General features: G+C 38.7%; 1 long non-coding RNA gene across 6 annotated transcripts in view; it reads right to left on the bottom strand.

The window, feature by feature from the left end:
* The window catches only part of LOC112648508 (uncharacterized), a 132,002-nt gene that overhangs the window by 36,298 nt on the left and 69,330 nt on the right, over positions 1-26,374 (bottom strand). For all 6 annotated transcript variants that reach the window (XR_007411886.1, XR_007411889.1, XR_007411891.1 and 3 more), the window contains one exon: positions 23,129-23,221. This is a non-coding gene — a long non-coding RNA (uncharacterized LOC112648508). The remainder of the gene's footprint in view (positions 1-23,128; positions 23,222-26,374) is intronic.

Genomic DNA, 26,374 nt, shown 5'->3' with positions numbered 1-26,374 from the left:
GCCAGCAGTCATGGGAACAGGAATTATGACCTTCGCCTCAAACTGCAACCCTGAAAACAAAAGCTAGAGCACCTCCAGCCTCAGCAGCATCTAATTTATGGCTGAGTTGCCTGGCTATATATTTCAGGCCCAAGGCAGCCCCCAAGTGAGGTAGGCTTTAACTCCATTAAAGAGACAGCAGGGGAGCCCATAAGTCCCAAAGCAAATGTCCAAACCTAATCAAGAAGAAATCCAAGGAAGAAGAGAATCAATGCAGGTCTTTGGCAGGCTTGTGGTTCTTTAATTAAACAGACCCCTGACATGACATTATAGTTAGTGCAAGAGAGATGAGCTTGGTTATGGACAAGGAAAAGCATGTTTCAATTGCCAAACATCAAATAAACTGTGGAAACTATTAGCATCGATTATCAACTGGCAAGCACCTCTGGAGACTTCAAGCCTCTAGGAATTTTTTAAATAATTGATTTAAGACAATTTGGGGAAGCACGTTGTGCAATAGTTTCCCAAGTGCAACTTAACTTTTTTCCTAAGAAAAACAACTTGAGTAATTTGCATTGCACCATTTATATGCAACTAAGAGTTACTCTTCCTTTCAATAACACATAAAAGGAGAAAGGATTATAAATGTTAGAGCTGGAAAAGACTGTAGACATCACTGTTTTTTAAATTTAAGCAATAGAATTCTTTTTTAAAAAATAAATCTTATATATAACCCCAGGAGATCGAGAACAGATGAAAGAAATATTTTATCGATATAAATTTATTTTATAAGTTCACACTTCTGTTAAAGGCTATAAAGTCAGTCACGGAGAACAAGGAAGCTTTTTTAGATGAATGAGATCAGGATTTATAGATGACTTGCAGACTTACATCAGTTTTAGGATCTAATTTATTTTTGTATTTTCTTTGCAACTACTTTTGAGGGTGATGACAGTGATTCCCACGGATAAATCACTGCACATGGTGATAGATGTTTTTGTAACAGCTTTTCTTGCAACTTGAGCATATTCTTTAATTAAATAGAGCAAAATAAGTTTAATTCCAAAGTCTGCACTCAAGTCAGTTAAAATTGGCAACATATTAAGAAGCAGTGGTCTCCAAAGAATTAAAAGATCCTTAAAAAAAAAAAAAAAACTCTGGTAAAAACAGCTGTGTTCTTAACCAAAATCAGCTCTTTTTTCCTTTTCCACCTTCTACACAGTTAAGCCACATTGACCAGCTTTCTATGTGTAGCCATTTGTCGGAGATCTAGCCAATGAAATGCGAGCAGGAGTGCCATGTGCCACTCCCAGGCCTGGCACCTGCAAACCTGCCACAGGCACCCCTTCGACACTTTCCTCAACAGCTCAGGGTCTGCAATGGACCCTGAGGACCCAGGCAAAAGGACAGGGCCACAAGATGGAAGAAGCCTGTGTTCCCAAGGTCCATGGAGGCCACTTGCATATTGGGAATATCCTTAATAGATTTGGAATAGCAAGAAGAAAACTTTTACTGTGTTAAGCCACTAAGATTGGCATACTGTCATGACAGCTAGCATTGTTTAACCCAACTGAACTCATAACCAGAAATCAGATACATGATCTTTCATGGCTTACTGCTCTTATGTTTTTATCAATTTATTCCTAACCCCTCAACTTGTTTCCTTTGCCCTTAGGCTGGTTGATTTAAGCCAGGAAGCATTTATTTTGATCTTTCTAGTAAAGATTTCCCCCTTGGGCTAGTCAATGAAGGCTGGAAGCCCATGATTCTCTTTCCATGAGCACCCCTCAACCCCTTCATGAGGTGGCACTCTGATCCTGAAGCAACAAGGACCAGCAGGCAAAGAAATAGGGGCTGAGGGGCATGAGGAAGCCCTTCAGACACAGGAGTCACCCGTCCCATCTCCAGGGGTTCATCCAGAGCCCCTCAAGTAGAGAGCAGTAAAGAGACAGTTCCAGTCTAAACTTTGTTTCTGAGATAACTCTAGCTCCGAAGTAAAAGCAGAACAAATCCCAGATTTCTGATTTCTCAGGCCTTTGTATATGAAAGGATAAGAGTCTAGATGCTTAATTTTTGTCGGTGCCTTTCTCCCCTATAAAATCAGAAAAGTCCTTCATCGAGAGTTGCACAGATGTGTCGATGGCCATCCCAGCAAGAACGTCTCCCAACTCAAAGCTCTTCCATGGCTGTTTCTTGGAATCATCCTCCATTTTCCCACCACAGGTTTTGCCTTGAAATCTTTTTTTTTTTTTTTCTGGTTGAAACAGAAATGACAATCTGGATGTAGTTACCTCCTCCGAATCTTCTCCTTATTTAAGTTTTTTTTTTTTTTCCCAAAAGTTGGTTTCAGAGGAAAGAAAAGGGCAGCACGACCTCACCATACATAGAGATACAACACTGCTGCACCATTGCAAACTCAGAAATAGAGCTCAGCTGATGAGCTTACTTCAGAACATCCAAATGTTTACTAAAAGGAAATGACTCTGCCTATCGATGGGGAGAAGAGATGCCTAGAACAGATTCTGATGAGATTTGTTGCTGTGTGCACTGGCAAAAGCAACTTAACCAGACAAGTACCAGCCTATAAATAATGGCAATTACTCCCAGGAAAGTGGTGCTTCTGGAGGAGGAGTGGTTTTCTTTATTTGGTTACCATTATTTTCGAAGAGACTTGGGACTACATTTAAAAAAAGAAATTAAAAGCCAGAAATGATCAGGGACCATAATGGAAATAGCTGCTCTGAACCCAGCCTTGAAGATAGGCCCCGAGAGTCAGTCAGTTCCCCTGTTTAAAACATTCCCTTCCAGGAAAAAAAACAAAAGTGCATAATTTTATGCCACAAAAAATATGCTGTCATGACAAAAACACTAATTAGATGTTGGGGGTGGGGATGCGGGTGGTGAAGAAGCTCAGTTGTAGAATCATAAGGAAAATGTTAAATGCCCAATGTGTGAACATACGATAAATACAGAAGGAGGTGAGGAGGTGAAATGCACACTTGATACCACCAGAAAAATAATTTGTAAATATTTGTTTTGAGATAAAGCTAATGTTTCTAAAAGTTGTTCTCTGATGGTATAAATAACTAGAAATGCAAAGCAAAGTCCAGAGAAAAGACTTTTTAAATGCTAATCAAGAGAGATATTTGCTTTTAATATGCTTAATAATAATAATAAAATTAACATGGAGAAGAAAGAAAAAGGACAAATGAAGTAAATATGAAAATTTTTCTTTCAAATATTGAGGAGAAAGTCTTCTAATGTAGTTTTATAAAATATAAATTACATTTAAACAATATTTCTGGGATCCCTGGGTGACTCAGGGGTTTAGTGCCTGCCTTTGGCCCAAGGCATGACCCTGGGGTCCCTGGATGGAATCCCACATTGCGCTCCCTGGTGGAGCCTGCTTCTCCCTCTGCCTGTGTCTCTGCCTCTCTCTCTCTCTCTCTCTCTCTCTCTCTCTGTGTCCCTCATGAATAAATAAGTAAAATCTTTAAAAAACAAAACAAAAACAATATTTCTGAAAATTGATGTATTTTTTTGTATTTTTAGGAAACACAGTCAATGTTTATAGCCAATTTGTTTTTTGGAAAGTCTTACTGAAAGAAGAATCACTTCTACCCAAAGCCTTACAGACCTGTTTTTACCCCTTTTAACCTTGAATGTCATACTTTACAGACTAAAAAGAGACCAACTCTCTGACTTCAAGAGCTTAATTATAAGATTTCCAAAATTTTCCAGGAAATCTAGGGAAACCTATCTTCAAATCGATATCTTTATAAATTTAATGTTAGACTGGTACCCAAAGAGAATATATTATACTTTACTTCCCCTAAATACAAATATGCCAAATAAAAGTAAGCCCAGGATTCTTCATAGCCCTCTGAGATTATATTCACATTCCATATTCCCAGTGAGCTATGGCACACAGGGCAAGCACTCAAAATGTCCATCCTCAAAGGTGACATACACAAAATCTAGGAGACTGTCTTTGAAACACACGTGTAGGGCAGCCCCGGTGGCGCAGCAGTTTAGCGCTACCTGCAGCCCAGGGCGTGATCCTAGAGACCCAGGATCGAGTCCCACATCAGGCTCCTTGCATGGAGCCTGCTTCTCCCTCTGCCTGTGTCTCTGTCCGCCCCCGCCCCCTCTATGTGTGTTTCTCATGAATAAATAAATAAATAATTCTTAAAAAAAAAAAAGAAAGAAAGAAACACACGTGTATGCACATCCAGGTGTATCCAACACCAGGTATTTCAATTTAAGGCCTAAGGAAATTGAAATTTGGTCAGCAGGTTTTTATTCGTCTAATTGTCCACCAATCAATCATTGTTTTTATAAGTAGTACTGCATTCAACAATGTGTACTGAGTAGTCACTACTTATAAAGTGCTCTTCTAGCCACTGAGCTTAGGGTAGAAAACAGGGTCCAGGGATGCCTGAATGGCTCAGTGATTGAGCATCTGTCTTTGGCTCAGGTTCTGATCACAGGGTCCTGGGATCGAATCCTGCATTGGGCTCCCCACAGAGAGCCTGCTTCTCCCTCTGCCGGTCTCTGCCTCTCTCTGTGTCTCTCATGAATAAATAAAATAAAATCTTTTTTAAAAAGAAAAGAAAAGAAAACAGGGTCCACCATATTTCCCTTCTGTCTCAGATCTTACAAACTAAACTAGAGTCAGGACTAGAGAGAGGAGGGGGAAATGTTTCCTCCTCCCTGGAGGCATTAAAGGTGTTTGAGACAGACAGTTGTTTATGGGGTGAGACCATCCTGCACATTACTGCGAAGAGCCCAGAACAACAGCGATAACCAAAAACATCTCTACATTTTCAGACCTCTTTGGGAGTAGATGTTTTCCAAGTGCTCAGATGAGAAAAACAAGCTGTGCAAGATATGAACTCCCCCATCTGGGAAGGGGTCCCAAATTCAAGACTACCTAAGAATTCAGGAGCAGTCCTAATAGAGGTTGACCCTAAAAGAGAGGAAGAGTTTTAATACCTAAGTTATTCAGCATATTATCATCTCTTATTCATTTGGTTTTCGTGCTCCATCCCAGGAATTGAGAGAAAGGGCAAAAAGGCTCTAGGCTAGGAACTCGTGTAACATAGAAAAATGTCAGATTAGCATAAATTCTGCTTGGGACTTGTATTTGCTTGTTTGCTACCTCTGTTTATTTGCAATGATTCTTAGGTGCTCTGTGGCAAAATGGTGTCATTGAATGGTGCTTTGGAACTGAAGTAAAGTTTAAGGATCTAAACCTTTAAAATACTAAGTTGTAAATCACGTTGATTCAGGTAGTTATTAAGAATTAGCTATCATAAATACTGCTGAATTAGTTCTTTTTTTTCAGATTTATTTATTTATTGGAAAGAAAGAGAGAGAGAGATGAGTGCGAGCAGGGGTGAGAGGCAGAGGGATAGGGAGAGAGTGAATCCTAAAGCCATCTCACTGCTGAACATGGGGCTTGACACAGGGCTCGATCCCAGGACCCTGAGATCATGACCTGAGCCAAAATCAAGAGATCGCAGCTTAACCGAATGAGCCACCCAAGTGCCCCCACCCTGCCCCTCACACCACCAATTTCTAATGTGTGTGATTGGCAGCTCCTAAAATGGCCCCCAGTGATCCCTACTGTGTGGTATTCAAGCCCTTGTATAATCTCCTCCTCCTGAGTGTAGGCTGGGTCCAGGAACAAACAGAATGTGACAAAAGTGATGGGATGTCACTTAGGAGATGAAGTTACAAAAGGACTGGCTTCCATCTTGCTCACCCTCTCCTGTTCCCTCACTTGCCCACTTGGATGGAGCCAGCTGCCGGGCTGTAAGCCCCCCTAGGGAAAGGCATGTGGCAAGGAACTCAGGGAGCTCCCTCCAGCCAACAGCCAGTGAACAGCCGAGGCCCTCCGTCCAACAGCTCACGAGGAGCAAAATCTTGCCAACAATCACAATGGTGAGCTTAGACGCAGATTCTCTCCTCCTCCAGCCTAGAAATCACTGGATAACTGCAGCCCTGGGTTTCAGCCTGGTCCCGCAAAATGTAAGATACTAAATGTTTGTTCATTAAGAGGTTAAATTTGTGAGTAATTTGTTGTGCAGAACTGGGTATCTAACATAATGTGGAAAAAGAATTCACTTTAAAATCTAAATTATAAAGGACATGACCATCAAGGGTGTATAGAGCAAATCTAGCACTGTTCCCACAAAGCACCAAACAACATTTGCTTTAAGACTTAGGATGGGATGCCTGGGTGGCTCAGTGGTTGGAGCGTGACCCCAGAGTCCTGGGATCGAGTCCCACATCTGGCTCCCCGCAGAGAGCCTGCTTCTCCCTCTACCTGTGTCTCTGCCTCTCTCTCTGTCTCTCTCATGAATAAATAAATAAAACTTTGAAAAAAAAAAAAAGACCTAGGAACACCAAAGCCTGGATCGATGGATGCAGATCTATCTTGGCAAAATGTGTGATTTTTTTCACTATGGTAATATCCCCCAAACTCATCTTTGCTGTCCTCAAGAAATTGGAATGGGAATCTAAAGACAGTTACACAGTCTTAATTTTTTTTTTTTTAAGAAATCAATTAAATAGAGACATATCGAGGTGCCTGGGTGGCTCAGTCAGTTAAGCACCTGCCTTTGGCTCAGGTCATGATCACAGGGTCCTGGGATCGATTCCCACATCAGGCTCCCTGCTGAGTGAGGAGTCTTGCTTCTCCCTCTGCCCCTCCCTCCGCTCATGCTCTCTCTTTCTCTCAAATAAATAAAATCTTTTTTAAAATAAATAAATAAATCGAGACATATCTGGCATGTACATGGCTCTGAGCTCCTTGCTTGGCTTTTATGAATTCACTACCTTACCCCGTGTTAGATAAGCTTTTGTTACACCTAAATATGTATGAAAAAGTAAATTTAGGAGGCTACTTATCAACACGACTTGTTTGAAACCCATGAGCTTTAAAAAGGGCAAGGTAGCTAAGTTTTAATTATTCTCCAAATCACCATTTTTCTGCATGTATTCCATGGAAGACTAATTGTATAGATTATCTAGGGATGGTATATTTCATCGTCAAATAAGTCTGAGACAAGTTGAGTGAAATGAAGTTAAAACAAGCTTCTTCTTTGCATGGCATCTGTAGGCCTCTACAGTGTGAATGAGTACTGTGAGTCTCAGACAAAAGCTACGCTATGCAATGTTTTCAAAGCTTGTTGGAGTGAAGGACTACCATTTCTTCAAGAGCATGGAACTGGAATTACATTTTGGAAACACTTGAAAATTAAGAACTTCACTGATATCTCATCTCTGAAATGTTGTTCCCACTTCTCCCCTCTACAAAGATCCCATCCCTCAAATGTTATAAGAAACCGGGGATCCACATTTAAGCAGGTTTAATATCTCTGACCCTGGTGCGTTTAGCTTCAATCCTAGGCAACATTACTAACAGTTTACCTGCTCTTAAAAAAAGGGTTCATCAGTTATAATAGTAAACCCACACTAAATGTTAGTTTTGTGCCAGGGACTCTTTTGATGCAATATAATGTATAGCTACAGATGAAAAAGTTGACAGCCAGGGAAGTTAAAGGATCCCCTGCTGCTAATATCTGTGCACCATATAGATATGGCAAGAAGTACTATTGTAATATGGGCCCGACCTGTATCAGCTCACCAGTTCAATAAAAATTTCACTGTGACAGAATGAGCACAAATTAATGTCACAATCTATTAAAATCCATCTCAATTCAATGCTAAAATTTCCAATATTGATTATTATTTTGTAACAACAGAAGTATATTGGTATAATATTCTTATGGCAAATTAATATTAATGTACCAAGAATGATGTAATCAATGCTAAGATACAAAAAAATTAATAATCCATTAGGTTTCTCTTACAGTCTTTTGAACCAAATCACCTATAAAATTCACATTATTTTTAAGCTTTATAATATTAAAGTGAGATTTTTTCTTTCAGTTTCTGCTAATATACACTGAATTCATATATAACGCCAATCAATAAGAGCACTTATAATTGCATTTTGCTTTTGTTAATGCCTGTAAATCCACATATGTTTTGCACAATGAACTTTAATACATATAATACTATATATGTGTTTTTTACAGATAAGCTTTAATTCCTTTTGAAAAGGAAAGGGTCTTAACTTTAAAGATTTATTTCTCTCAGGGGTTCCTGGGTGGTGGAGTTGGTTAAGCATCTAACTCTTGGTTTCAGCTCAGGCCATGATCTCAGGGTTGTGAGATCTAGCTCCACACTCAGCTTGGAATCTGCTGAAGATTCTCTCTCCCTCTCCTTCTGCCCTCCAGCTTGTGCTTGCTCGCTCTCGCTCAAATAAATAAATAATAAATAAATAAATAAATATTTTTTACAAAATTTTAAAAAATTATTCCACTCGGAATTTTTCTAATTATTAAATTTTAAAAAAGTATTTATTTATTCACGAGAGACACAGAGAGAGAGAGAGAGAGAGGCAGAGACATAGGCAGAGGGAGAAGCAGGCTCCATGCAGGGAGCCCGATGTGGGACTCCATTCCAGTACTCCAGGATCATGCCCTGAGCCAAAGACAGATGCTCAACCACTGAGCCACCCAGGCATCCCTAAGTATTAGATTTTTGATTGAATATCATAGTTGAGATTACAATTGATGATAAAAAGACCCCATGCTCATTGTGTAAGCTAGTAGGGGTCCAATTTGTATCTTAAAGCTAAGAGCCTATCTTTAAACATATGCTTTACTTTGTGAGAAGGTTTAAGAAAGGAAACAGGAGCATCTGGGTGGCTCAGTTGGTTAAGTGTCTGCTTTCGGCTCACGTCATGAGCCCAGGGTCCTGGGATCAAGCCCCACGTCAGGTTCCTTGCTTAGTGGGGAATCTGCTTCTCCATCTCCCTCTGCCTTTGCCCCTCCCCCAGTTTGTGCTTGCTCTCTCTCTCAAATAAATAAAATCTTAAAAAAAAAAAAAAGAAACAAAACAAAACAACTGAAACAAACAACTCTGAAAGTAGAATTCCTCTGGAGAGAAATAAAAGGACTGTATGGAACCTATCTTTTGTCACTGAAACATGAGGTAGTGAAAAGAGCTCGGGTTCTTGAGTTAGACAGTCATGCTCAAATTCCATCTCTAGCTCTTTCACCTTCAACTAGTCACTCAACCTCTCTGAGTTCTCTCATCTATGAATTGACAGTAAGAAAAGTAATAATACATCAGAAATCGCATACGAGTACTTAACACAAAACAAGTGCTCAATAAAGTCCTGAAAATACCAAATAAAAAGAGCAAATGCTGAAGCTCATTTTTCAAAACCTTCTATGAAACTGTCTCAATCAAAAGAGGAAGACCCAGCTGCTGAACGATCATACATCTGGAATGGGCTTGAAATGGCACAGTGAAATTTAAGAGATTGTTCCCCTCACAGTTAAGGGGAAACTCTAGCCATCAGGCAGCTAATCCTGAGAGCAGACAGTAGGTGGCGGGGAGGACTATACCAGCTGATGTGAGGTGGGGCAGCAGGGCCCAGCTGAACAGGAGGGAAAGAAACCGGGAGGTGGGTTCTTAGGAACTTGGTTTACCACGGTGCCTTGTCTGTGTCTGTCTTCCTTGCTGCTTGAGAGCAACTTGAGAAGCTGTGTTTCCTTTACCTTGTGTGGGTCACAGTGCCCGGAACAGACTTTGAAACAGGGTGTTCCGCAAATACCAGGGGAGTGGAAGGAAAGAAGGAAGAGGGAGGGAAGAACCAGAGAGAAGGAAAATGAGAAGAAAGACAGAAGGAAGAAGAGGACAAGAAAGTGGTTATTCTCTCAAAGAAGAATCAGAAATTTATACTTCGTCAAGTTTGCTTCCCTCTAAGTTTTTTTTTTTTTTTTACATTGACATTGACTTAATTAATATCCATTCTCTGATTCATCTGAATGAAGACTAAGAAAGCTTTGTGCAGCTGGGAGTAGAATTATTGGTGATGGTGTCAGAACTATACCAGCTCCAGAGAGATGGAGCTGGGGCTGGATATGGGGAACCAGGAAGCCAATGTACCCCATGATGGCTCATTCTTTCCTCTAACTCAAACTGTCCAATCTAATTACAGCCTGCTAACATTAGGGCATGACCAAATCTTCTCCATTTCTCCATGTAATCAATCCTCTGAAAGACTTGTCTGAACTTCAGCCTTTTTTGCTTTGCCCACTGGTTTCTGAGATTCAGAATTCTATCCTTTCAACTCCATTTAAAACATACCTGTAAAATCTTTTGTGGCCATATTCCTTGCTTTCTAACCTTCCTTAAGTCCTTTATCCTGGCTTCCTTACCTGTCACAGAAACTTTAAAATGAGTCCATTAGTTTTGATCACAGTGCTGAAGAGACTAAGGGCAAAGGTTAAATACCAGAAAAAGCTTCTAAATTCCTGGACTCACAAACATTACAGCATGAAAAGAACCTTAACAATGACTAAGTGCAACCCTCTTATTTTACAGATGAGATCATTAGGGTTCAGAAAGATCAAGTTTGCCTAGGGAAAAAAAAAACAACACATCTCTACTGTGGCCACAGAATGACCTTTAATCTTAGGCAATCATCTTGAAAATTCTTATTTTTTATTTCCAAAAGTCAGGGAAGAATGTGGATTACATCACATAATCATCACCTTCCTGCAGGCGGCCAGGAAACCTCAAAGCCCTTTTAGGTTTTCTTCCTGTAATTACCAGTACCTTCCTCACAGAAGTATTTGTCCTAATCCTTAACCCCGACTTGCATTTCTTTATTTTGCCAGCCAAGGAGGAGAAAAGCCAGGAAAAGACCCCAGTAGCAGGGAGAGTACAGCAGTGAGATGCAAGGACCCTAGAGACAAATGGGGTTACAGCACTCATATTTGGGCCAAATTGCTTACCCTCTCTTAAGCCTAGTGGGAAAAATAGGGTGACATAGGTCCTACTTTATAGAGTTTTTGTGAGGGTTGGATGAACAACTCTGAACCAGCCCTCTCCTATCACCATTTGTACCTTGTGTGTAACATGTGCCACAAGCCTAGAACCTTCTCCTTCTCACAAGGATTTCCTTCCTGGGTGAGAAAGCTGGTCTCCTTCTCTGACTTATGACCTTGGTTGTAACCCCCTTAGCCCATCAAGTCAGAGATGTTCTAAGATTATTGAACCTCAAAAGGGAAGAGTGAAGATCTCCTCTTTTTATTCCTAAAAGTTTCTTGGCACCTTGTGGAACTGTGCTTTCACTCTCCCCACCCCACATACACAGTCAACAACCACTGTATATGAAGAGCATAGAGAGGGGTAGTCATAGTTTGGCCAAATAAAATCCTATTCCCCCACCATAATATATCTGTATTTCATGCATTTTCTTCATCTTTATACTCTATCTTATAACATGAATCATAAATATTTGCCCCTATTGTCTATTCAATTGTTATTCTTTTTGTTGATTGCAGTGTAAGCATGCCCATATTGCTACATAAACAGGTATGGTTGTTACTGTACAAATATTCACATTTCTGAGAAGAGCCAATAAGTTGTTCTTCCCAGACAAAGTCTGGTCCAGGCTGACCTGGTATCTCCAAAACGAGAAACACACTTTCAAATAGCAGTTAATTTTGTAAAGTATTCCAACATTTCTTCTCACTGGGTAATTCCACCAAAATGATAATAATATTATTTATGTTACCATAACAACCTAAGGATTTTTGCAAGTGTTGCTTCATTTATTCCTCATAATCTTAATAGTTCAGTATTTTATGCCCATTTTTAAATAATGTAATTGAGGTGCAATGGGGCTATACTTCTCTATATACCTATCATCTATGTCTAATGGAATATTATTCACCCATGAGAAAGAAGAAATCCTACCACTTGCAATAGCATGCATGTATCCAGAGGACATTATGCTTAGTGAGATTAAATCAGACAGAGAAAGACAAATACTGTATGATCTCACTTGGAATCTAAGCAAATTGAATTCATAAAAACAAACAGTAGAATGATGGTTACCAGAAGCTGGGTGTGGGAGAAGAGATATCTAAGTGTACAAATTTGCAATAAGTAGATAAATAAGTTCTAGATGTCTAATACACAGTATACTGAATATAGACATCATTTTATTGTAATGATCAAACTTGCTAAGAGACGATCTTAGTTACTCCATACCACACACACAAGAAAAGATAATTATGTGACATGAGGGAGGTAAACTATCACTACAATGGTAATCATTATTACAACATAAAAATGTATCATAACATGTTGTATACCTCAAATGTGCACGACATTACATGTCAAATATATTTCAATAAAAAATAAAATACTTATTTCAAACCAAAAACAAGATAGGCAATATGTGTGTATATGTACTCATAAATATACATACCTATATATTTATATAGATATATACATATTGTAAATATCTACATAAAGAATGTGAGTGAAGGATCCCTGGGTGGCCCAGCGGTTTGGCGCCTGCCTTTGGCCCAGGGCACGATCCTGGAGACCCGGGATCGAATCCCACGTCGGGCTCCCGGTGCATGGAGCCTGCTTCTCCCTCTGCCTGTGTCTCTGCCTCTCTCTCTCTCTCTCTGTGACTATCATAAATAAATAAAAATTTAAAAAAAAAAAAAAAAGAATGTGAGTGAATGCACATATATCCTCCGATATTAAAAATCATCTGTAAAGATCAGAGAATCTATCCCTGTAGTTTGAAGTGACAAATGCTTTACAGAGTATAGCATTGACAGTGCTTGAACTCTGGACCACTTACCTGGGCAGATATGAAAGAAACCCTGTTTTCTTTATACATCTTGGAAACTAGCCCTTTATCTGATATGTCATTTGCAAATATCTTCTCCCATTCTGTAGGTTGTCTTTTAGTTGTAGGTTGTATCCTTTGCTGTGCAAAAGCTTCTTATCTTGATGAAGTCCCAATAGTTCATTTTTGCTTTTGTTTCTTTTGCCTTCATGGATGTATCTTGCAAGAAGTTACTGTGGCCGAGTTCATAAAGGGTGTTGCCTGTGTTCTCCTCTAGGATTTTGATGGAATCTTGTCTCACATTTAGATCTTCCATCCATTTTGAGTTTGTCTTTGTGTATGGTGCAAGAGAGTGGTCTAGTTTCATTCTTCTGCATGTGGATGTCCAATGTTCCCAGCACCATTTATTGAAGAGACTTTCTTCCTTCCAATGGATAGTCTTTCCTCTTTTGTCGAATATTATTTGACCATAAAGTTGAGGGTCCACTTCTGGGTTCTCTATTCTGTTCCATTGATCTATGTGTCTGTTTTTGTGCCAGTACCACACTGTCTTGATGACCACAGCTTTGTAGTACAACCCGAAATCTGGCATTGTGGTGCCCCCAGCTATGGTTTTCTTTTTTAAAATTCCCTTGGCTATTCAGGGTCTTTTCTGATTCCACACAAATCTTAAAATAATTTGTTCTAACTCTCTGAAGCAAGTCCATGGTATTTTGATAGTGATTGCATTAAACGTGTAAATTGCCCTGGGTAACATTGACATTTTCACAATATTAATTCTGCCAATCCATGAGCACTGGAATATTTTTCCATCTCTTTGTGTCTTCCTCAATTTCTTTCAGAAGTGTTCTATAGTTTTTAGGGTATAGATCCTTTACCTCTTTGGTTAGGTTTATTCCTAGGTATCTAGGAATTGTAAATGGGATTGACTCCTTAATTTCTCTTTCTTCAGTCTCATTGTTAGTGTATAGAAATGCCACTGACTTCTGGGCATTGATTTTGTATCTGCCACACTGCCAAATTGCTGTATGAGTTCTAGCAATCTTGGGGTGGAGGCTTTTGGGTTTTCTATGTAGAGTATCATGTCATTGGCGAAGAGAGAGAGTTTGACTTCTTCTTTGCCAGTTTGAATGCATTTATGTCTTTTTTTGTCTGATTGCTGAGGCAAGGGCTTCCAGTACTATGCTGAATAGCACTGGTGAGAGTGGACATCCCTGTCGTGTTCCTGATCTTAGGGGAAAGGCTCCCAGTGCTTCCCCATTGAGAATGATATTTGCTGTGGGCTTTTCGTAGATGGCTTTTAAGGTGTTGAGGAATGTTCTCTCTATCCCTACACTCGGAAGAGTTTTGATCAGGAATGGATGCTGTATTTTGTCAGCTCTCTGCATCTATTGAAAGGATCATATGGTTCTTGTTTTTTCTCTTGCTGATATGATGAATCACATTGATTGTTTTATGAGTGTTGAACCAGCCTTGCATCCCGGGGGTAAATCCTACTTGGTCATGGTGAATAATCTTCTTAATGTACTGTTGGATCCTATTGGCTAGTATCTTGTTGAGAATTTTTGCATCCATGTTCATCAGGGATATTGGTCTATAATTCTCCTTTTTGGTGGGGTCTTTGTCTGGTTTTGGAATTAAGGTGATGCTGGTCTCATAGAATGAGTTTGGAAGTACTCCATCTCTTTCTATCTTTCCAAACAGCTTTAGTAGAATAGGTATGGTTTCTTCTTTAAACGTTTGATAGAATTCCTCAGGGAAGCCATCTGGCCCTGGACTTTTGTGTCTTGGGACGTTTTTATTAAACTCAACAGCAAAGAAACAAACAATCCAATCATGAAATGGGCATAAGACATGAACAGAAATCTCACAGAGGAAGACATAGACATGGCCAACAAGCACATGAGAAAATGCTCCACATCATTGCCATCAGGGAAATACAAATCAAGGGATCCCTGGGTGGCGCAGCGGTTTGGCGCCTGCCTTTGGCCCAGGGTGCGATCCTGGAGACCCGGGATCAAATCCCACGTCGGGTTCCCGGTGCATGGAGCCTGCTTCTCCCTCTGCCTGTGTCTCTGCCTCTCTCTCTCTCTCTCTGTGTGACTATCATAAATAAATAAAAATTTTAAAAAATTAAAAAAGAAAAAAACAAATCAAAACCACAATGAGATACCCCCTCACACCAGTGAGAATGGGGAAAATTAACAAGGCAGGAAACCACAAATGTTGGAGAGGATGCGGAGAAAAGGGAACCCTCTTACACTGTTGGTGGGAATGTGAACTGGTGCAGCCACTCTGGAAAACTGTGTGGAGGTTCCTCAAAGAGTTAAAAATAGACCTGCCCTACGACCCAGCAATTGCACTGTTGGGGATTTATCCCCAAAGATACAGATGCAATGAAATCCTGGGACACCTGCACCCCGATGTTTCTAGCAGCAATGTCCACAATAGCCAAACTGTGGAAGGAGCCTCAGTGTCCATCAAAAGATGAATGGATAAAGAAGAAGTGGTCTATGTATACAATGGAATATTACTCAGCCATTAGAAATGACAAATACCCACCATTTGCTTCAACGTGGATGGAACTGGAGGGTATTATGCTGAGTGAAATAAGTCAATCGGAGAAGGACAAACATTATATGTTCTCATTCATTTGGGGAATATAAATAATAGTGAAAGGGAATAAAGGGGAAAGGAGGAAAAATAAGTGGGAAATATCAGAAAGGGAGACAGAACATGGAAGACACCTAACTCTGGGAAACAAACTAGGGGTGGTGGAAGGGGAGGTGGGCGGGGGGTGGGGGTGACTGGGTGGCGGGCACTGAGTTGGGCACTTGACGGGATGAGCCTGGGTGTTATTCTGTATGTTGGCAAATTGAACACCAATAAAAAAATAAATTTATTATTAAAAAAATTAATTAATTAAATAAAATTGTGACACCTAAAAAAAAAAATCAACCACCAACCCCCCCCCACAAAAGAAACCCTGTTTTCTCAGTAAGCCATAGTTCTTGAGAGAAGGAGCTTCCCAGCAGTCATGAGGACTTTTAGTACAGGTACAGACATTGGGCAGTGGCAGTGCCTTAAGGAGGATGTTGGTTAAGACACCTTATCCAGAAAGCCATCTGGCATTTGGTCAGAAGCTATTGAGTTCCTTTGGGGCACTCTGGACACCGGATCCTCTGTACCTGGCGAATGTGAGTAGTTATAACAAGCAGCTGGATCTGGGAAGAATTTCCTCCCCCCCAAATTTTCCACCTGGGCACCGCCCTTCCCTTGCTCCTATTTGCAGCACCAGTCCTCACCTGGGCTTCAGCCCAGCTTCATCCCTGGCTTTTTCTTGCCTTTGTTTTCTTTGATGAGGCTTAATGCTCAAGTCTGTGCCCACCCTTTGGTTCTGTGAGCATATCTTTTATTTTGAGCCAACTCAATGGAGCTCTACCCTGGCTTTGCCTTTGTTCCCAGCTCTGTCTTGTCCCCTGTCTAGCACCCAACCTTCCCCAACCCAACCCCCTCCCACAAAATCCACATCCTACTTACTCCTTCCCTAAGCCTTGACTTCATGCCTGCCCACATCTGACATGAACTCATCGTCCATGCTGGCTCAGCAACCCCACCTCATTATGTCCCATCGTCCATGCTGTCCCAGCAACCCCACCTCATTATGTGATAGCCAGAGAGTCACCAAGTCCCAAGCTGAGGTCCCAGCAGAGCTAAGGGACCATTCTTCTTTCAAAATACTTCTTTCAAATATAGTCCCAATAGCCTTCTCCAAAGTTAAAGAGATTTTGCATCTCAATAGCAAGGTCTCTAAATCCCTGTTCTCCATCCACAGTGTAGACACACCCAGGGCCCAAAGAAAGGAATTTTCTTTGGTAACCTATAGATTGAATACACATCCCAATCTCAAACACTAATCCTAAAAGCCATAATGGCTTCAAAATTTTAATTGTACAGAATAACAATGAATGGAGAGGCTGTGACAGTTATACTTAAATGTCAACTGTGTCATTTTCCCCTTACTGACAACTGTTGAAGATTGAGCTACACATATTTGATTAAAAACTATCCCATAAACAAAACTGGTTTCCAAAAACTTAGTTTTACTGGAAATTTAGAAAAACAAAGAGTGTGACTTGTCTTGCAACAGCAAACAATACCAGGAAAGTTTGGAGATTTTTCCCTTCATTATGAAATTAATAGATAGAGATGAATAGAAATTTGAAAAAAAAACTACAATTTTTAAAACTATCCCTTCATCATAATACAATGGTATTTCACATATTTACATCATCATTAGACTATATTTTTGTTTCTTACAACACAAATCAAAAGTAATTGATTTGTTATAAACTCAAATGTGACCTTGTTTATTATAATATAAGCATTTGGGGGCACCTGGGTGTTTCAGTGGTTGAGCATCTGCCTTTGACTCAGGTCACGATCCCAGGGTCCTGGAATCGAGTCCCACATCAGGCTCCCCGTGGGGAGCCTGCTTCTCCCTCTGCCTATATCTCTCTCTATATCTCTCATGAATAAATAATATTTAAAAAATAATAATATAAGTATTTGTATAATGTTACATGGTCTTATAATTATTTTTTTAATGGTTACAGGGATGCCTGGGTGGCTCAGTGGTAAAGCGTCTGCCTTCAGCCCGAGGTGTGATCCTGGAGTCCTGGGATCAAGTCCCACACTGGGCTCCCTGCATGGAGCCTACTTCTCTCTCTGCCTGTGTCTCTGCCTCTCTCTCTGTGTCTCTCATGAATAAATAAATAAAATCTTTATTAAAAAAAAAAAGGTTACATAATATCCTAAAGACCCACCAAACTGTTTTACCTAACCATTTAGGTAATAAATTGGTTGTTTCTAATTCTTTCCTGTTTTTAATTAATATTGTTAGTGTAAAATAATAGAAAATATGTATTTATTGGTCTCTGACCCCAGTTCCTGACACAGAGCTCTTAAAACCCTTGTAATTGTCTAAGTGACAAGAGCACTAGAAGAATCTTGGTGTTTTAATAGTTGGCCTTTGATCCTGGTTCTTGACACAAAGCTCGTAAATCCCTTAGAATTTCCTGGGTGATAAAAGTATCTTCTGTTTTAATGGGATGACTCTTGGTGGTCTCTTGGATAACTTCAAGATGGAGGCTGGTCACCAGAAAGACCAAGCCATGATTAGAAGCTTAGAACTGTCAGCCCCACACCTTCTCCAAATAATAGGAGAGGGGCTGGAGATTGTGATAAAGATCATCACACCTACATGATGAAGCTTCTGTAAAAATCCCAAAAGTATGGGGTTCAGAGGGTTTCTAGGTTGGTGAACACATCGACATGCCAGGAGGGTAATGTAACTCAAATCCATGGGGACAGAACTCCTCACCTTGGGACCCTTCTGAACCCTGTCCTGTATATCTCATCTGGCTCTTCATTCATATCTTTTATTATATCCTTTACAATAAACTAGTAAACTGTTTGAGCTCTGTGAGCCATTCTTGCAAGTTTTCAAACCTAAGGAAGAGGCTATAAGAATCCTGATCTACAGCAGGTTAGCAGGAGCACAGGTGACAACCTGCGACTTGTGATTTGTATCTGCAGTGGAGGGAGTTTTGTAGGGCTGAGTCCTTAACTTGTGGAATCTGACACTAACTCCAGATAGCGTCAGAATTGAATTGAATTGTAGGACACCCAGCTGGTATAACACAGAATCACTTAATGTGTGGAGAACCCACAGATCTGGCATCAGAAGGGAAGTATTATGAGTGTAGTAATAGTGTGGGAGTAAAGGAGTAACACAGGAGGATTTTTTTCCAACTCAGCCAGTAATACCTTTACTCCATTTTTCTGAATTTAGAATATTGTCTCTTAGGCTGAAGTTCCAAAAACAGATTAATGATAGAGTATATAAATATTTGTATGGTTCTTGACCTGTATTGCTAAATTTCTTTCAAAATAAATAACTGTATTAAAGAAAAAATTTAATTTTAATCAACTTTTGTAAAAATTAAACATTGCCATTTTAAAATTATTTTTATTCAATCAATTCATTATTAACTTAGCTTTCTTTGATTTGTACAGAGCATGAAAAAAATCCATATCTTTATATATTTTTCTATAAAGTTCCCTGAGCTCTATGGGGACAGAGACTATATCTTCTGGTCTTAGCATTTATCATCTAATGTAGTAGAAAGTGAACAGAATTTGGAGACTAAAAGGCCTAGGTCCAAGTACCTGTTTTGCTACTTATTTGATTTGTGACCTTGGGCAACTTATCCTCTCAAAGCCTCAGTTTTCTCTACTGTGAAATGAATTCTACTCCAGGTGGACTCAATGTAAAATGACTGGCATATTCCAGGAAACTGATAAATATTAGTTCTCTTCCCACACATTATATATAAGGGATAAGCAAGTGCATGCCTTTTCCACTTGATGACAGAGTTCTTAGTCTTATCAAATTGAGTACATTTTATAATATTTACTGAATATATTTTTATTTTCTAGTATTTTGAGGAAGGAGTTACTTTTTTAAAAAAATATTTTATTTATTTATTCATGAGAGACACGGAGAGAGGCAGAGACATAGGCAGAGGGAGAAGCAGGCTCCTTGCAGGGATCCTGATGTGGTACTCGATCCCTGGACTAATCATGCCCTGAGCCTAAAGCAGATACTCAATCTCTAAGCCATCCAGGCATCCACAGTGTGGCTACTTTGATCCACAAATGTTTCAATTCTGTTTTATGAGGGCAAATCTATTTTTTGTTTGTTTGTTTCTTCTGTTAGGGTGAAGACATTTAATGCATAAATATATGAGGCAAAGTCACCATAAGAAGAAAACACACAAAGGTACATGTCCAATTATGGGTTAGTTGTACCTCTCAAGGACATTGCCATTGTTGTAAACCTTTTTGAAAAGTCTTTACTGGAATTTCTGCCAAGTACTACCTCTATACAGATACACACACACAAACACACACACAAATATGCACACATACACACACACAGGCAGATTCTGGAATATGATACTAGAAGTGCAGGTGAGTACCAGTATAAAGAACTCCAACTTGAATTAAAAAAAAAAACAACAACAACATAAATTCAGAATGCTTTTATTACATGATTCATAAAGTGGCTTTTAGAAGTAATCCAAAGACAAAACTATAAAATTATTTTGACAGATTACAGACCAATTGACTGATCATCCATGTAATCATCCAAGGACAACTTCAAAGAGTGCTATATATAAATTCTGGATGTTCGCTACTGAAATCAAGTGGTGTTTTTATTTTATATTTAGTCACAACTTGTAAGTCCTGAAGCAATAAACCTGGTGTCAAATAAATACCTTTTATAAAACTCAAGAAAAAAGTAACCTTTTACACTGAAAATTGCTATCAGTACATCAATTACACATTTCTGAAGTATTTATTGAGTACCATCTGGGACATACTTCAAGAGATAGGAGATACATTTCTCCCCAAAAGTTAATTGTGTCAGTTAATCATCAAAGAACTAATCAGAAAACATATAACAGACATAACTACACACTTGTATCCAAGGAACTTCCCCTATAGGTATAAAAGAGGCAAGGTAACACAGACATGATATAACAGCATTGGTATCTGTAAAAAAAGACCAAGATGAGGGTAAAGGACTGCAAAAAATGTTAGCTGACAATATGCTTTGTATGAATTAACAATGTGGCCACCAAAAACCAAAACAAAACAAAAAACCAAAACAACTAAGACTATATTTGCCTATGGCACTAGGAGTATAGTATTAGAAGCAAGTAACTGGTAACCACTTCACTCTAGCTTGTCAATCCCTAAACTATAGCATTCAATTCTGTGCAGAGCTCATTAAAGAGAATTATAAACAAATAGGGTTGTGTTCAGCAGTGTGCATAAAAGACAGCTTGCAGGACTCAAAACTCATGCCACTTTGAGCCTGTATAATAGAAGAGCTAGCAGAGGTAAATGATGGTGATGTTGAGATACGTCAGTCTGTCATGTGGATGGGAGATTTGACTTCTTCCCTATGGCTCTAGGAAGCTAAATACGAACAAAGGTTAAGAGATATCAGACCAATATAGATTTCAGATCAATATAGGTCAATGTGGGATGCCTGAGTGGCTCAGCAGTTGAGCATCTGCTTTTGGCTCAGGGCGTGATCCCAGAGTCCCAGGATCAAGTTCCACATTGGGCTCCTTGCGAGGAGCCTGTTTCTCCCTCTGCTTGTGTCTCTGCCTCTCTGTGTTTCTCTCATGAATAAATAAAATCTTTAAAAGTTTTGTTTAAAAAAATATATAGGTAAACATTTCCCAAAGATGACAGGGCTGCTTTCCAAGCTTCTGAGTGCCCTATCCCTTAGAAGTATTCAAACACAGGCAACAGGCATTCAAACATTGAGATCGCTACCATTAGCTAACTTCTCCTTCCCCAGGCTAAGGTAGGTTAAGTCAGTGGGTCTCAAATAGTGTGCAACAGTATCCCCAGGATGGCTTGTTAAGGCACAGATTCTAGAGCCAATCTCAGAGTTTCTAACTCAATAGGTCTAGAGAGAGACTTGAGAATTTGCATGTTAACAAGTTTCCACTTCATGGGGCTGGTCCAGAGAATCACTCTGAGAACAACTGAGTTAAAAAAACACTTGGCAGGGATGCCTTAGAAATGAAGATGTGATATATATATATATATATATATATATATATATATATATATATACACACACACACACACTAGAATATTGCTCAGACATCAGAAAGGATGAATATCTACCATTTACATCAACATGGATGGAACTGATGCTGAGTGAAGTAAGTCAATTGGAGAAAGACAATCATCATATGGTCTCACTCATATGTGGAATATAAGAAATAGTGCAAGGGACCATAAGGGAAGGGAGGAAACTAGTGGGGAAAAACTGAGATGCTCCTAGTGAATGAATGGAATGAAAAAGAGGCTAGCCTGGTTGAGGAGAATAATTTGAAAAGAGAATGAGAAATTAGGTGGGGGAAGCAAGGTGACACCAGAATATAATGGACTTTTATGGGAGAGGTGCTTAGGGTTTTTTTGTTTTTTTTGTTTGTTTTGGAGGTGCTTAGGTTTTAAGCTTCTGTGCTTAAAGCTAAAGCTATCTGACCTGTAGGGTCAGCTTGATGGCTGCTCAGATTTCTAGTCCCCATCCCTCTACCTTTTTTTCTCACAACATTAAGACAAGCTAGCACTTTTAGCATTCTTCACTGGAATACTAATAAACCATTACCCTTTGCTGAAATCTAAATTGAAAAAGAGATCTCATCTTTTTACCATCTAAGAACTTGCCCTTTATTTGACACCTGGTAATACTTACCTAATATGTTACAGAATTATTCTAGTCAACTATCACCTATTCAGAGTCACAAAAGTTACTTATAAATTAGCCTATATTTTTACATGGCTGATCTTCTTTTGGTTGATATCAGATGAATTTTGTGGATGGGTGTCTCTATTGGAAATAAATGAGTCTTATTTTCAAACAAAAAGCAAGTATTATTTTTATATTTTCTTTGTTTTTAAAGATTTTATTTATTTATTCATGAGAGATACACAGAGAGAGAGAGAAGCAGAGACACAGGCAGAGGGAGAAGCAGGCTCCACGCAGGAAACCTGATGTGGGACTCAATCTCGGGTTTCCAGGATCATGCCCCAGGCCGAAGGCAGGCGCTAAAACTCTGAGCCACCCAGGGAGCCCTTATTTTTATATTTTCAAGAGAGTTCTCCAATCATTAGCTGGGTAATTCTCTAGACTATCTGAAAGATTTATCTGGATATTGTATGAAAAAAAATTCCAATGGCCATTAGTTCATTAAACTTAATTTTGAAAGGGGCAAAGGATTAAATAGGCATTCCTCCAAAAAAGAGATAGAAATGGCCAATACATGGAAAGATGTTCAATCTTAATTAATCATTAGGGAAATTCTTTGAATAGATACTATCAAAAAAATGGAAAATAACAGTGTTGACAAGGATGTAGAGAAACGGGAAGCCATGTGTGCTCTTAGTGGGAATGTAAAATAGAGCAGTCACTATAGAAAACAGTGTAGCGGTTCCTCAAAAAATTAAAAACAGGATTACCATATGATCCAGCAATTCTACTTGCAGGTTACTCAAAATAATTAAGATCAGGGACTTGAATAGGTATCTGTATACCCATGTCATTGCAGTATTATTCAAAATAGCCAAAAAAGGGAAGCTATTCAGGTATCCATCAACAGCTGAATAGATAAGCAAAATATGATATATACATGCAACGAAATATGATTTGGCTTTAAAAAGGAGGGAAATTCTGACACATGCCACTTCATGAATGTAATGTTATAAGCCAGTCACAGAAACACAAATGCTACATGGTTCACTTAAATAAGGTACCTGGAGTAGTCAAATTCTTGGAGACAAAGTCATTCATTGCTGGGGAATGGAGAGGAGATGAAAAGGGCTCTGGAGATGGATAGATGGTGGTTCCTGGTGGTTAAACAACAATGTGAAGGTATTTTATGTCACTGTAACCCAAAAATAGTTAAAATATTAAAATACACAGACACACTTTAAATGGCAATTATTTTGTTAGTGAGGTAGGTTAGTTATGCTTGTAATATTGATTTTATTTAGAGTTGCATTTTGACTCTAGGGTTACTTTATTTGCTCATTTTTAACATTGGAATTGCCATTTTGTTATTAATTTTCAGATGCATGTATGTAATAAAGATAAAACTCATTATCATATTTTTTTAAAAAGCAATTGCTTAATTTAGACACTGCTGTAGGCAGAGAGATTACTTAAGAATTGCAGACACTTACCAAGGATTGCTTTCCCAAATGTTAAATAGATTTTATCAAAAGTTCAAACTTAGAACACTTTTCAGTTAAAAAATCAGAGATCCAGATCATCCTTCTTGTCTCTGGATTTAATTTAACATCACTTTACAAAATGCTGGCTGATCTTGCAAGTGTCATTTTTTATATTTTTTTGTAATCGAACAAGAAAAATAATGATAGACTGGATACACATAGATTTATAACAGTGGGCTTGCCTTATAGGATATTAGGTGAGGTGACTTCCATCTCATTACTCTCCTCCTCCGAAAACTAATATCTACTTTGAAAAATTCACTTTATCTTTTGTCTTCCCCTCTGTGCATGAAATATTTATTTATTTGGTTTCCTGAACGAAAGTTTAAAACATTATTCTGAGAATTGGTATTTGTCATTCAGAGTCATTCACTTACCGACTGCCAAGAGAGAGGCTGAGGGAGAGGGCAAGGGAAAGGAACAGAGGGATGGCAGACTTAACAAAAGAGCTAAACACAATTTTCAGGTTAAACAAGGTAATTCATTTCTAAAATTCTGGCTTCAATTTTGCAGTTTTAAAGAATATAAAACACTCATGTAGGGGCTAGAAGTTAGAGTTATTGCACTAGGAGGGTAAAGAGAAGGGCAGGAGGAGTTGGCAATGTCAGTGTAAAACTTAGACAAACAACAGCTCTTCCATGCTCCTGAAATAAATCTTAAAGCCAAACCAGAATCTTGACCAGGCACACCGAGCCAAGGAAAGTATCAAAGCACACTCCACGTCCTACACCTCGTGTCTATCTCTCATAAGGCCAGAGCACAGTGCTCTCCCCAAAATGATCTTAGATTCACAGTAGCAACACATGAAACCTTCTGTCAACAGAGCCGTGAAAATAGTGTTGGCCTTCCTGTCCACTGGCCCACGTCCTCAAAAAAGTCAATGGGGAACTAAAAGCAAATGAGTGCTGTGCCAAAGAAATTAAGTAATGGACTTTTGACACACTTTATGACTTTCAACATTCAGCATGTTTTTAAGAAAGAAATCAATGCTTATTCATAAAAAATTGTTTTCCAACAATAAGAGATACATTTTTTCAAAATGATATATTCATTTCATAGAATATTTATGGCCTTTAAAATATATCATGATATAGAAATATTTTTAATATAATGTCAAAGACTGTACAAACCAATGAAAACTATTAAATTACATATTTTTTGAAAAGGTAAGATCATGACTGATATGAAAAAACATTTGTCAAAGATTTTTATTTAACTCACTTTCAATTATTAATGAGGGAAGTAGGCAAATGTCTCAATGCAGAGAAAAAAATTAAAGAACCACAAATTTACATGGAATAAAGGAATGTTGAGATAAATTTACAAATGGACACAAAACTGTCTTTTTCCTGATAGTGGGTGTCTGGGGTGGGGGTAGCATTCCCCTGTGCAGATGTCATTTCCAAATCTATGGACATGACTTATTTGCATAGCTAATTTGTCAGTTATCCACAAACTACAGAGTTGAAAAAGAGCCTAATCAAAGACAAAGGTTCATATCCCTACAATTGTGTTTCTCAGTCTCTTTTTCATTATTATTTTCCAATGCAGACTTTTTTAGACATTTTTACCTCATCCTCTCCCCACTACCAACTTAACTACTCAAGAACAAGATTTGTGGAGTAAAGTTGAACTCTGGAAAGCCACAAACCATTCTAATAACTAAGAATTTTTTCCATCCATAAAGAATTTTTACCACCTTTGGGTGATTGAGAACCCATGCCGTATAGTACGACAATCCCCAGAGGTTCTGATATTCCTGAAAGATATCTAGCAATCTCTTTGTGATGTAATTTTTAAAAGTCATTCTATATAAAATAATAGAAAATATATGTTACATGTGTATATTATGATACACATATATTATTATACATATTACATATACATGAGCTTCAAGAATAGTCTATGCAAAGGTCAGCAAATGTTAGCCTGGAGGCCACATCCAAACTGCCCGGTTTTGTAAGTAAAGTTTTATTTGGACACAGCCATACACATTTTTTACAGAGTGTCTTGTCTTGACTATGACTCCTTTCACACCACAACAGCAGAATTCAGTGGTTGCAACAGAGACCGGAAGGCCGGAAGGGTCTCAAATATTTACTATTTATCTGTTTACAGAAAAAGTTTGCCAACCTCTGGTTTATGCTAAACTGTTGATAGTAATTAACTCTGGTTAATAGGATAATGAACTACTTTTTAAAAAATCTATATTTCCTATAAATGTTTTACTTGCTGATGGAACAAATACTTTTAAAAATTATTTATTGTACATAAATTGTGTACAAAGCACTTGAAGAATAGAAAAAATAAGAAATGGTTCCTGCCTTTTAAAAAGCTTTAACCTAATGATGCTGAGGAAAATCAGTGTGTTTGCAGTGGGAAGGTTGTTGTATACAGTTACTGTATACAGGCTAAAAATAGGAGTAGATGGGGATGGCTAGAGTGGAGAAAAGGTAGTATTAATAAATATGAGCTGGGTCAATGTAAATTTTGGATTAAATTTTGGCCTTCAAACCTTAAGTATTAAAGAAAAGCAGATTTAATAGTTGATCATGACTGAAGTATTTGCTTTAAAAAATTATAAAAATAAAGGAGGAAATGTGCAAAAAAAGCCAAAAGGTTCACACCCTGCAGACCTGCTTTCTCAATACAGGAGGGGTACAGTCATCAGCTGAAAGGGAAGGGGCCAGAGTGGAACATGGATGGATGGCTGTTGTAGAAAGAAGAGGGGATGAACAGGAACAGGTAAAAAGAAGACAAAAAGAC

The sequence above is a fragment of the Canis lupus genome, chromosome 7 (genome assembly GCF_003254725.2).
Source record: "Canis lupus dingo isolate Sandy chromosome 7, ASM325472v2, whole genome shotgun sequence".
NCBI lineage: Eukaryota > Metazoa > Chordata > Mammalia > Carnivora > Canidae > Canis > Canis lupus.
Note: the sequence above shows the minus strand (reverse complement) of the source record. Positions and strands in the feature narration are given on the sequence as shown.